General features: G+C 38.1%; 1 pseudogene; it reads left to right on the top strand.

The window, feature by feature from the left end:
* Positions 1 to 12766: 12766 nt before the first annotated feature.
* On the top strand, positions 12767 to 13704 carry LOC105079686 (olfactory receptor 10A5-like; annotated as a pseudogene).
* Positions 13705 to 14135: the final 431 nt, after the last annotated feature.

Below are 14135 nucleotides of genomic sequence, written 5' to 3'. Positions count from 1 at the left end.
TTGGCTCCAAGGCTCTTACGATAAAGTGAGCAGGTAACAGGTAGAAAGATGGGGAAGGACATTTCTTGGCTGTGGCTTTGATCTTTGCCTTTTGGTCAATAAAGACCAGGTTAACCAGGATTCTTTCACTGAACCCTTCTTATGTTTCCAACCACATCAGTCCATTTTACTTCCTCTTTTTTGGTATTTTTTGTGAACGTACTCCCTTCTTAAAACTTCTCAACACTTGAGAAAATCCACCACCCTTTGATAGAAGAGAAAAATCATGGATTTTTGGAGCCAGGTAAATTTGAGGTCACACTTTAACTCTTGGGTGGGAAAAATACATCCATCATTTGCTATTTGTGTGAATTTGTGCAAGTAAATTCTAACCCTCAGTTTACCAATCTGTAAAATGTAGGTAATACTACATATATTGCAAGATTGTGAAGATTACCAACAATACATGTAAAGTCCTGGATATAATAAATGATATCCATTTATTATAGTAATGTGGTTTAGAGGCGAGTGCATAGACTTTATAGTAAGAAAGCCCTGAGTTCAAATATGAGCTCTACTACCTATAACCTAATCACCCACAGGCAAATCATCTAACATTTATGAGTATATAGTTTTCTATGTCTTGCTATGAGCATTCTTATTCATGTATTTTGGTGAACTAATGCATATTAGTATTTAGTATTAGCTTCTTGGGTATATACCTAGAAGTGGAATTGCTTGGTCATGGGGCATGCATATGCTTAACTTTAGTATATATTGCTTGCCAGAGTTTTCCACAGTGCCTGTACCAATTTACACTCCCTTGACAGTGTATGAACAATCCAGCTGCTCCATGTCCTTACCAATTCTGGTATCATTTATCTTTATCATCTTAGCCATTCTGGTGGGTGTTGTTATGCAATATTTTTATTCATTTTCCATGAATAAATAATTCATTTTTCATAGCTCATGTTTCATAGTGATTCTTCTAGATCTTGTCCACTTATTCACTTATTTATTCAAAAAGTATTTATTGAGCTCTCTGTGTGCCAGACACTGTGCCAGTTGCCGGGGACACTCTCCAGAAGCTCTTAGTCCCATGTTCACTCTCCTTCCCTTCTCCATATAATCTATTGATAACACCAAGACATCAGTTGCATGGTGCACAAATTTCCATGAAAATCTGGAATGTTTCCAGTTTAATGCCATCTCTCCATGTCCAAATATTTCTGTAATTTTAGTTGGACTTTTTTTTAATTTTCAAAAAAGTAGATATCACCCCCATATTTGCCAAAGTAAACATTCCACTTAGCTCTTGATTCTACCTTTTCTCACATTCATCAGGATCGCATTCTTGTCACTATCACCCTTGACCTGGCCCCAAATATTTAATTTCTACATCTGCACTAGCAGTTGTTACTTAATAAACATTTTCCTTCAGCTAACAAATGTTCTAGGATCATGCTTACCTTAAGAAGACCTTTCAATAGTCCTAGCACCCCTTAAGTATTTATTTTGCTCCTTTAATTTCACCACACAAAAAAACTCTCCTGAGCATTTTCTACACCCACAGTCTCCAATGTGTGACCCCTACTCTCTCTCATCTTTATCCCCTTGAAATCTGGTTCCATTATGGAACTGCTCCTTGTCAATCACTATAGATGATCTAATCACCCAAATAAATAGTATTTTCTCATCTTTCTTTTTCTCAGACCCCTCTACCATGTTGACAATGTTGATCACTCAACGTACTCGAAATCCCTTTCTCACAATTTCTTGTTTCTCTCCCCTCTCCAACGACATCTTTCATCTATCTCCATTATAACTGTCCCTCTTTGCCACATCAATTCAATGGAGGCATCCCCCCAAGCTTTTACCATTGGATGTTGTCTCTCCCCAAGTTGATTTTATTCATTTCTGTAGTTGCAAGGATCACTTTTTTGAAATTTCACCCAGTTTCAATCTCAAGTACAAACTTCTCTCCAGGGTAGCAGTCCCACTCTCTGTGACTGGAATCACCATTTTTCTAATTAGAAAGTCTCCAAACCTCAGCGTCTCTCTCTCTCTTTCTTTCTTTCTCTCTTTCTTTCTTTCTCTCTTTCTTTCTTTCTCTCTTTCTTTCTTTCTTTCTTTCTTTCTTTCTTTCTTTCTTTCTTTCTTTCTTTTTCTTTCTTTCTTTCTTTCTTAACATTTTTTATTGATTTATAATCATTTTACAATGTTGTGTCAAATTCCAGTGTTCATCACAATTTTTCAGTCATACATGGACATATACACACTCATTGTCACATTTTTTTCTCTGTGAGCTACCATAACATTTTGTGTATACTTCCCTGTGCCATACAGTATAATCTTGTTTATCTATTCTACAGTGTGCTTTATTTAATTTCTACCCCTTCCTCTCCCTCAACACCCACATCCGGTTAGTCACAAACTTATTTTTCTTTTCCTTCACAATGCCTCTCCTCTGTCTATTCCTCTCTTTGGCTTTCTTAGTTAAAGTGCTTAATACACTACCTCACACCCAGGCTATTGTATTGCAATAGCCTCTTAACTGCCACCAGTTTATCTCCTTTCCCATCCATCCTCTGCACTGCTGACAGATTAATATTCTTAAAGCATCACTTTGACTGTCACTCCACTACTTTAAAATTTCCCATGGTTTCCCATTGTTTACAGGATCCAGTCCCTACATCTTACGCTGCCAATTAGATGCTTCACAGTTTGGCTGAAGCTGTCATTTCTCCTTTCCATATGCTCTGTGCTCCAGCCACACTGTGCTTTTTTCACTCCTTTCCATAAGCTGACTTGCAAATAGTCTATTGGTTACTTGCATGCATGGGCGCTGGACTCAGATAGGCCCAAGTTCGAAACCTGGCTCTGCCACTTCATAGTTGTATAATATTGGACTACTTATATAGCCTCTCTGGTCTTAGTTTCCTTATTTATAAAATAGGGATAGTAGTGGAATCCTACCATATAGGCTTATTAAAAGAATTAAATGAGGTAATGCATCTAGAGTGCTTAGCACAGTGCCTGGTGCTTAGAAAACAACAACAACAAAGAAGGAGCAGGAGTTTGCTATTATTTTATCCATATTATACACTCTTCCTGGTTCTCTGCTCAGTCCATTTCTGTCTTGAATGTCCTCTCCCAATCTCACCTACTGAAGTCCTTTGCATCTTTTAAAAAACATCTCAAATGCTACCTCCTCTAAGAATTCTCCTCTGCTTCTTCTAACTTGAGCACTTTGTTTGAATACCTCGTCATTTTTCATCCCACCTTAGAATAAAGCCATCAGCCTTCTTTGGCAGATTGAAAGCTCTTTTTTACCCTGTGTTCTAATCATATTTGTGTCACCCACAATATCTATCACAATAGGTGGTATAGAACAGACACTTAATAAACATCTGTTGCCTGACTATGGCTGGAGATCACATCATTAGATGGACAGGGTTCAGAGATTGGTAAACCATGACTATGGAGTAATTAAAGTTTCTAGTGTTTACACTAGCATCCCCTTTCTTTTCTTTCTTTCTTCCCCTATCTCCTACTCCCGCTTATTTTCTTTTCCATCTTGTTCTTCTCCTGTCCCTAGTCTTGCTAGTGTGCTCCATGGCCATTATTTAATCCTGCTTATGGCCCTTGAGGGCAAAGAGGTTCCTATGACAACCTCAGATCTTGTCCCTTTGTCCTTACCACTTAAGCTTTGATGAAAACCACCCTCCTATCTACTACAAATTCTTACAAGAGGGGTTCATTAAATTTATGATCCAATTCTTCATCTGAAACCTGTGATAAAAATACAGAGCAAGAAATTAGACTTCTTTATGTAATGGCACTTAGCCTGCCCAGATACCAATCACCACTCTATGTCAGTAACATTCTTCAGCTCTTGAAGATTGCCTAGCCCAAACTTTGCTTTTAGTCTGCAAGTAAATTTTGAGATCTAGTTATCTAGTTATCTAATTTTCAAACTTTCCTTCCTTGGAATCTCCAAAGTAAGTCCTGTTAAGTATAAAATTGTGGCCATGTGAAATTATCTGTAAGCTTCATTGATGTCCTCTGAATTTTCCACCATTCACCAAGCCATGTGATTATAGAGACAAATAAGATATGGTCGACCCTTTGATGGAAGTGTACAATCTTGTAAATAAAGATTTTATGAACTTTGAATTTTATATGCCACTGGGTAAGAAATATTGGTTCTCTCAACTCCTGACTCCTAATCACAGCATCAGCATCATTCTGGCATTCTGGCTGCTTTTCTTTGCAGTGAACGAAGCTGTTCATTTTTCCCCCTCTTTTTTCATCAAAGAAACAAAAGGGGAGAGAAGAGAAGGAACTAGTATTTGTTGAATACTTATTTTTAGCTGGTGTTTTGCATAAAAGGCACTTATATCCAAACCACACAACAACCTTTTCAGGTGGATATTGTCCCCGTTTTACAGATGAGGTAGCTGAAGTGCCCCAAACTTAAACAATTTGTCCAAGGTCACTCAACTAGCAAAAGGCTAAGTTGGGATTTGACGGCTTCAAAGCACATGCTTTCTCCACTCTACTGAACTACTACCCCTGTGTAAATCAACACCTGTACACCAGAGTAAATCCCTTTTTTCAGCACTTGCACAGTGGATGTGGACCCTTTCCTATAGACTGGTTCAAATTTCTACACAGCCATCCCCTACCACCCATGGAAGTCAGAATGCTCTCTCCAACTTCCCAGTCTACTCTGAAGTGAGTCCTCTTGTGGGAACCTGACAATCTATCTTGTGTCCCATGTGGTCGCCCCCCTGAATGGATCCCTTCATTTTTACCCTAGGAAACAAAGATATGGGAAAATTCTTTAAAATGCATCTAGTGAATTTCTCAAAGCTGCATTCTAGAAAGAATGGAGCCAGATTTTACTCCTAATGGCTTCTTTAGAGAAAGAGGTAACACTGTTTTGGGGAAAAAAAGAAAAAGAAGTGTGTTTCTTGAATTTGTCTTAGCAAAGAGATTTTATGGATATAGTGGTAGATGTTTCCTTTATGCTATCTGAAACAGAAAAAAAACAGTAAAATAATCGGCAATAAAAGTCAGTTTAAATACAGGGATAACTCCATTTAAGAAAATCTACTACCTAAAATTCTGTATTCATAAAACAGAGATATAGCAATCAGACAAGTAGTCATATTACAAAATATTCCTCACTTTTCTAAAATTTGCTACAGGACTTCTTTTCTTAGAAAACCCACCTAGTGCATTTGAAATTGGAGTAGTTTTACAAAAGTTAAAAGATATATATTTGTTAAGGAGCACATATATTATATAATTCAAGATATACCCATAGTGGGACTATGCATGTAGCAGGCATTTAGTAAACATTTTCTAACTGAATAATAGAATGGAAATCTAAAATGCAGCTATTTTCATCTTGAGTATATTCAACAATTTAAATTAACAGCTTTAAATGTTGTCAAATGTTTGAGGCATTTGCTTTAATGAATAGACATAAACCATTTGTAATCAGCAATATTGATTTATACTAGGTATGCTAGATTCTTTTGAGGAGGTTAAGCACGACCCCTGCAACCTTGTTTGCAATATTAATTTTCTCAGTAAATTTTTTCTTCATAGCTAGTGCAATAGTGAAACTCGGTAGATCACTATTCAGAGGATTCCAAATTCACTATGAGTTCTAGAAATTTAACTACAAATTAAAGTCTGAAAAGAAGAACTGATATTTTGAAAAGGGTCTCCTAGTGGTATTGAACCAAAAGGAGGGAGTAGAAGTTTGAAAATACTTTTTGTTAACTATTGATTCAGTGCTGACCATACTCAAGAGGAAGCAATTGTATTTCTGGATCTTTATTTAGTCAGCAAATATTGTGTGTCTACTAGGTACAAATATTTCCATCACAGGTCTATACTCAGTTTTATATTAAGTGAGTGCTTCAAAAATAGATACATATTTTACTACAAATAAAAGAGGAAATATTTTGAAAAGGACTTTCTGAAGTACTGAACTAGAGGTGGCAAGAAAGGGAAAGGGTTCTGAGACAATATGAAACAGGGATCAAGCAAGGTGGAATGTGCTAGAGAAAGAAAGAGAAAGTATAGCTTCAGATCAACCTTTCCCAATATCCCAGTGTTGCTGAAGGTTGACTCAGTTAATCACAACAGAGAAGTCTGGCTTCATAGTAATAATTGGCTCCTCTGAACCCATAAACTTCAGAGTTCAGGATTTGGTAAGAAATTTGTTGGCAAGAGACATTCTGGATGCTCTTTGTATACTCTACCATTTTATTTAACTTTCTCAGTGGAGGAGGAGAACATTACCCTTGGGAAACAGGCTTAAGGGAAATTGATCTTCATGTGAACAACATATTGAGCAAGCAGACAGGACCTTACTCCCTAATGGGAGGAAGTTAAGGCAGGATATTAAGTTGGGCAGTTAGAGCAGCAACTAGACTGAGAATGCTCTTAATGGTAGATCCTGATTCTCTCTCAAGATGAACAAAGCATCCAGACCATAGGGTTATGGGCCAGCCCTTCTGTAGAGGAAAAGGTTAATGAGAGGTAAGAAAAATCTATCGGGATTTCTATCAGCAGTGACGAAAATACAGCTTGTAGATTTTGGCTGGGGTGGGAAGAAAGTCATACCAATAAACATTTATTAATATGCTACTGGGGACTCATTCTTATGTTAGATATGTGAAGGAGATCAGAGGAGAACAATTTTAAAAACTGTAAATTTGTCACAATCAGCGAAGAAGAGGAGTCTAGGAGCAGAAAGTTTCAAAAATAAAATTTGAGTGGTGACAGATAGTGCTCTTGAATGCTGCAAGGTGGGTATTTAGAGAGCAGTGAGTAGGAGAGGTACTGAGGTTTTCTCCATTGTTAAAGTCAAACACCAGGACAATAAATGAAAGATGCAAGAAAATAAATGTCACCACTATTCAAATTTGTAGCACCGTAAGTATATGAGCAGATAAGTATTAGAATGATGGAACAAATGTTTCAGTTCTTTTGAATATAAGGAAATCGAGCAGGCATAGAAAGTTTACCAAATGCTATTTCTTTACTTAGAGGACAAGATGAACATAGTCAATTAGAAAAATATATAACTCTAGAATGGTTTACTAATGGAATGTTTTCTGAACTCTATCAATTTCAGATTTTTGCTATAAAGCAATAACCATGATTAGAGTCTACATTGATAGGTTAAATGAGGAACTTAGATATTTATACAGATAATTTAGATCTCTCACATTTTTATATGAAGTATTTTGGCAGTTGGGACCAAAAAAGTATGAGCCATTATTCTCGGCACTATTTACTAGGATAATTGTTGCCATTCTTCACATTTAGGCTAGGTATGTCACATAATGACACATCACATATCATTTGGCCCAAGATATTTCCTGGCCTATTTCATTGTCTGTCGTGTTGACAAATGGAACAGAATAGGGAAAAAAGTATTAGGCACCAAAGAATATAGTTGAATTAGAAATATCTGTCACCAGGTCTCAATAATGCTTATCTCCCAGTCTGTTTCTGGGTCTCAGTAGTGTTTGTTTTAGGCATCTCATTAATGCCTATCTCCAGGTTTCAATAATGTCTTTCTCTAGGTCTCAAGGTGCAAAACCACAAATAACAAAATCATTTCCCTGGACACCAAGGGGTTTCTCATATTAAGGTGTGATTCCTTTTAAAAGTGAGTTATCTATAATGTTCCACAAGTTCTGTTCAAAGAAAAATAAACTTTTAACCAAATTTTCCTGTTGCCTGGGACAAACTTGAATTATTCAAGACACTACTTACAGTAAGTTTTTTGACAAAAAAAAAAAAAACCTTTCATCTATTGGCAGAAGAGCTAGTAGAGTACGAGTTAAGGATTTCTTCTCTACTCTGCTTTTCCAAAGACTCTGTTTCTGGGTAGTTTTCCTGTTCACCAGCCTAGTATCGCTCAGATACCACTTTCAGGAACAGGTTTATATGTATTTGGACCAAGGGATGACCTAAATAGTGAGGACTGGGCTACTAAGATGATCTTCTGTACCTACCAGTTATCCTTGATATCATTAAACAATTTCCCTGATATCTGTATAGTATAACTTTGGGGAGAATAAATTTAGATCGAAGGGCACATTTGCATGTTATATGTTTGTCACTTATATTTTTAATGGATAGATCTGGAGGTGTAAAGAAAGGGAGAGCACTGGGTTTCTGATTGTTTTAAGATGTATAACATGATGATTTAATGTATGTATACATTGTGAAATGATGACCACAATCAAGTTAACACATTCATCACCTCACATAGTTACCTCTTTTTTGTGGTTAGGACACCTAAAATCTACTCTTAGCAAATTTCAAGTACACAGTGCAGTGTTATTAGCTATAGTCACTGTGCTGTTCATTATTCATATTATAACTGAAAGTTTGTACCTTTTGACCAACATCTTCCCATTTTCCCCACCCTACACACCCAGACCCTGGTAACCATGGTTCTACTCTGTGGTTCTATGAGGTCATCTTTTTTAGATTCCACATATAAGTGAGATCATACAGCATTTGTCTTTCTGTGCCTGATTTATTTCACTTAGCATAATGCCCTCTAGGCTCATCCATGGTGTTGCAAATGGCAAAATTTCCTTCATTTTAGGACTGAATAATATTCCATTTATATACATACCACATTTTCTTTATTTGTCAATCCACCAGTGGACATTTAGGTTGTTTTCATATCTTGACTATTATGAATAAAGATGTAATTAACATGGGTATGCAAATACCTCCTTGAGATATTGATTTAATTTACACTGAATATATACCCACAAGTGGGATTGCTGGATCCTATGGTATCTGATAGGTACAGCCAGATAATTGCTCTTCTTTATCAAGCTGTATATTTTTCCTCTAGAGCAGTTAACCTTCAGCAATTCTTCAGAGTCCTCCTCACTATCCCCTTTTCCAAGAGATTTTCCTGGATTGACTCTAGAAGAGGTAATGAGTTTGGGCTTCTATAGTTAGTTTCTTACTCCCTAGTTATGTTGCTACACTTTCAATTTTATGATTACACTTTTGCAACTATTAGCATCTTGGAGACGGTGAGGGAGGTGAATTTGGGGGTTTTATTTAATATTGGGCAACAATTTTTCATGTTAATGAATATCTTTTTTAGTGATTATAAGCACATAGGAGAATTAATACCAAGACAAACCCTGACTAAGAGAATACCACAGGAAAGGGGGAAAGGGAATATGTTTAATTAGATTTTCTGGGTAACTGAAGGTTAAGAATAAAGCTGTTTTCCATTGTGTTGGCTAAGAAAAAGAAATATTCCACCAAGCTATCTGAGTCCACTGTCCTGACTTAGTAAATCAAGTATAAGTGATATACTTGAATCACTCTTTACTGATTGAAGATCTTTCAGAGCCTCCAGCCATTATTTTGAGCATTAATTCTGATTGACCAGAACTAAAGATGAAATTAAGGGAAAAAGAGTAGGACTGAATGTATTCCAACCCCAGGATATCTCTTAGAAATTGTTTTCTTGACTGAGCTCATTTCATTATCTGTCTCCTTCATGCAAAAGCAAAATGAGAAAAAACAGAATTTTTAAAAATCTCAGATAATTGATAGCTCTGGGTAGTTGGATTGCCATTAATGAAGGTTTCACTGAGACTCACATTGACGGGAGTCTAACAGTTCCCCATGGAATTGTGCTTTTCTGTGCTTCATATGCAGAGGATGTTCCTGATATGCGATCGCTCACCCTGTGCTTTGGGCAATTTTTACAGAGTAAGTAAAGGTTACACTGACACTTTCACTCCCTTCCCTGGTCCCTTTTGAGACCAAGGACAAGAGTTTGTCAGACTTTTGCTTAAGAGCTTGTTGTGTGGCCACAGTGAGAGCTGTCTCTCAGAGCTGGGGCTCTGTCTATTACCAGATTACTGATCCATATGCAGATTGAAGCGATCATCCCAGGAATGGATCACAGCCCAGTAGATCTATCAAAAAGGAAGGAAGGAAGGAAGGAAGGAAGGAAGGAAGGAAGGAAGGAAGGAAGGAAGGAAGGAAGGAAGGAAGGAAGGAGAGAGAGAGAGAGAGAGAGAGAGAGAAAGAAAGAAAGAAAGAAAGAAAGAAAGAAAGAAAGAAAGAAAGAAAGAAAGAAAGAAAGAAAGAAAGAAAGAAAGAAAGAAAGAAGGAAGGAAGGAAAGAAAGAAAGAAAGAAAAGAAAAGAAAGAAGGAAAGGAAGGAAAGAAGGAAGGAAGGAAGGAAGGAAGGAAGAAAGGGAGAAAATTCTCCTCAAACTAAATTACCTACTTAGTCCACCCATCTCAGGAATAGACATGATCATCCATGCAGTTGCTTAGGCCACCCTCTTTTTATGCAATCCACGTCATTTCATTAGAATAATCTTTTTATTAAAGTTTAATATGCATGCAGAAAAGAACAAAAATATGTATCAATTCTACTATGCAAAAAGCCTTAAAATTAATCCACCTTACTCCAGTCCAGCCCAACTTGATCCTAGCTACTGTCTCTTATCTGGATTACTATATTAGTTTCCTCATCAGTTTTCTCACTTTCCTTTTAACTCCTTGCACCCTCCACGTAGAAGCCTGAGGGAGCTTTTCAAAATGTAAATCACATCATGCATTCTACAAACTCAACTCCTATCACTCTTTCCCTCACCTGCATTACCTGTTGCCCTCCGGCCACAGTTGTTGTTTTTGCTGTTTGCTTGTTTGTTTTAATTCTTCCAGTATTCAAGTACTTATCTCACTCAGGGCCTTTGCACATGCTGCCTCCTTACCTGTAATACCTCCCCTCTGACTGTTCTTATAGCTGACTACTCCATATCCATCAAATCTTAGCTTAAATATGACTTCCTCTTCAGAGAGATCTTTGCTAACCATCTTACCAAAATGAGGTCACCTCTCCAGATATATTATTTTTGTATTAGGACCCTGTATTTCTCCCTCATAGCATTGATCGCAATAGTAGTGTTACAGTTATTTTAAAGATCACCCCTGCTTCTAGGATGTAAGCTCTGGGAACACTGAGACCATGAATTTCCTCTTCTTAATTTTATCTCCAATGCCTACCTAGCCCAATACATGACACATAGTAGGTGTCCAAAAATATGTGCTGAGTAAATAAACTACTGATTGAAAGAGTGAATAGAATTCTGAGCTGAAACCTTTCTTTTGTGATGACATTAATCTATCTTCACTGCAAGAAAAGAGAAGATGAAAGAGGATTTAGGGGGGCTGATGCACCCTTAAACTTGGAGGCACCAAGGAGCATGCCTGTAAACCAAAAGGGAAAATCAACTTTATTCATTATTAATTAATGAGACTTGGGATTGAAAAATAAAAATCTAATGATGCTAATTTTGATTCTGAATGCTGGCTGCCAGTCCCTGAAGACAAGGTAAAATCGTAGGTAATAGGACACTGCAGTTTAATTCCCCAATTAGGAAGCAGTTTTCACCCCCAGGGACAACTCTAGTTGCAGATTGATTTTCCTTACACACTATAATTATATTCGGTACCACCTTAGGCATCTTAAATATCCTGAATACCCCTATTACAGGTGGATCTTCCTTAACACAAGCTCAGTGTATTAATAATCCATATTGGTACAAAGGGTAAATTATGTAGAAATTCTTTCATGTCACAGAAGCATTCTTAATAAGAGTCCTCTGAATAGCCAGTTCCCTGAGTGGATTTAAAATAGAATTTTATTTACAAAATATGACTTAACTGTAACCTTTTAGGGACACATTGTCTCTACCGAAAGCAAAGCAGCAAAGATGTCTTTGTTCTATTCCTTGGCCACAACCTAGAACACCAACTGAACTAAGCTCCTAATTCTGGCCTCACACTTACCCCTAATTTAGGCCACAACATAGACCAATTGTTAATCTTATCACACAGTCCAGGCACTAAGACCGGCCAGCCATTTCAAAAATATGCCTCTAAGCTCCAGGGTTAGGGTAGAGGGGCTTGTGGGGACAGGGGAGTTGCATCTATGACTCACTGCTAACCCATCCCTGCTGCTGGAAAAAGAAAAACTAAATGCACATCCTACTGCTTGTGAGTCAGGAATGTCATTTTCATTTATGAAGGATGGAACATTATTTTTCTCTAACATTTTGAGTGAATAACTTTACATACATTTCCCTCCAATTTCCATAGGAATTCGATGCCATGGAAGCAATCAGCTACACATCCCCAGAGTCTGGCAGAAACTCTTATTTTTCTTACAGGTACTTTAAGATCAATAGTTCTGAATTCCCCTCCTCCCTCCAATTACATTCCTGGTGAAACCCACCCTGACTTAGGGGTTCAGTGGGAGTTAGGGTCATGTGAATTTCAATGTTATTTTACAATTTTGGACTAACATTTCCATTAAGTCTTAAAAGCTGTGTTTCAGAAGTTTAGAGAAGCTTCTGCACCATGTCCCCATTAAGAGGTGTTTGCCTCCCACTGTGAGACTCCCAAAGGTAGAATCATCACCAGTTATGTCAAGGAAGAATGGAAAAGAGAAAAGGAGATGCCCTCTTTTATAACTCTCCAGGGCATAGTTTCTGATTCTACTATAACTATTAGGTAAATACATCTAGTAGAACAAAACAGAAAATTTGTTCCAGAGGAGAAAAGACAGGGCCTTTGAGTTTTATACTATTTGGTATTTCTGGTGCTGTTGCCCTTCTCCGATAACATAACCCTTTTTCCAACTGGTTGTATTTCTCTTCTTTCTCTAGGTCTAAAGCATGAATCTCACAGATATGGGTAATCTGACCATGATCAAAGAATTTCTCCTCCTGGGATTTGGGAGTCTCCATGGGTTACAGTTTTTTTCTTTTTGGGATATTTCTGGGAATCTATGTAGTGACCTTGCTAGGGAATATTCTTATCCTTACATTCATTTCCCTTGACCACAGCCTCCAAACCCCTATGTACTTCTTTCTGTCCAATTTCTCCTTCCTTGAGATCTGGTACACTACCTCCATTGCCCCTAAGATGCTGCAGACCCTTCTCTCAGGTCCCGAGGTGATTTCTTTTGTAGGTTGTGTGGCCCAGTTTTACTTCTTCGGGTCAATGGCAGTAGTTGAGTGTTTTCTACTGGCAGCCATGTCTTATGACCGCTACCTGGCCATCTGCAGCCCCCTCCAGTACTCATCCCTCATGAAACTCCACACACGTTTCCTGCTTGCAGGTGGGTCTTGGCTGGGTGGCTTCCTAACCCCTGTGGTCACTGTCACCATGACTTTCCAGTTGCCATTCTGTGCAGCCTATAAGATTGACCACTTCTTCTGTGATCTTGCCCCAGTGATAAAGCTGGCCTGTTCTGATACTGAGAGTAGAAAAAACCACTTTCATCCTGGCTTCCTTCATTACCATGGTGCCCTTCCTACTCACTGTAGCCTCCTATATCCACATTGTTGCTGCTGTCTTCAAGATTCCATCAACTGCAGGAAAGCAACAGGCCTTCTCCACCTGCTCCTCCCACCTCATAGTGGTAACTCTGTACTATGGAACACTGGGAACAGTGTATGCCATTCCCACAGAAACCCAGGCTGCTTCCCTGAACAAGATCTTCTCCCTGCTCTACACTGTGGTCACTCCCATGGTCAACCCCATTGTGTACAGCCTGAGAAACAAAGATGTTAAAAATGCAGTAAGGAGGCTCATGAGTCAATGGGCATATACTAAGGAAACCTAATGGCCATCACCATCCCCAGAGAATCTTTTTTCTTGGAGCAGCCTAGGCTTCTTTGAAGGAACTCAAGCACTAGGCTGAGTATTTAGGGGCTCAGACCACTGCTTCCGTCCAGGGAAATAACCAGCAGAGGAGGGACCTTCCCTCAGTTCCTACAGCCTAATGCCCTTGAGACTTTCAGGTTAATTCTTGCGTGGTAAAATTAAGCTTGCCAGACAAATGTGACTCTGTCCGGCTATTCTACCATATTTAGGTGTCTTTTAGGGGAAAATTCAAGACCCAAGTTTGCTTGTCACAAAAGTATCTCTCTGTCTCTGTCTCTGTCCATGTCTCTTTCTCTCTCTCTCTCTCTGTTATAGAAATATATGTTGGTGCTAAGGCTTTTTATTTCATTATGTGCATGTGCCCAATGTGCTTATGTGTACACATGCACA

This window comes from Camelus bactrianus, chromosome X (assembly GCF_048773025.1).
Source record: "Camelus bactrianus isolate YW-2024 breed Bactrian camel chromosome X, ASM4877302v1, whole genome shotgun sequence".
NCBI lineage: Eukaryota > Metazoa > Chordata > Mammalia > Artiodactyla > Camelidae > Camelus > Camelus bactrianus.
Note: the sequence above shows the minus strand (reverse complement) of the source record. Positions and strands in the feature narration are given on the sequence as shown.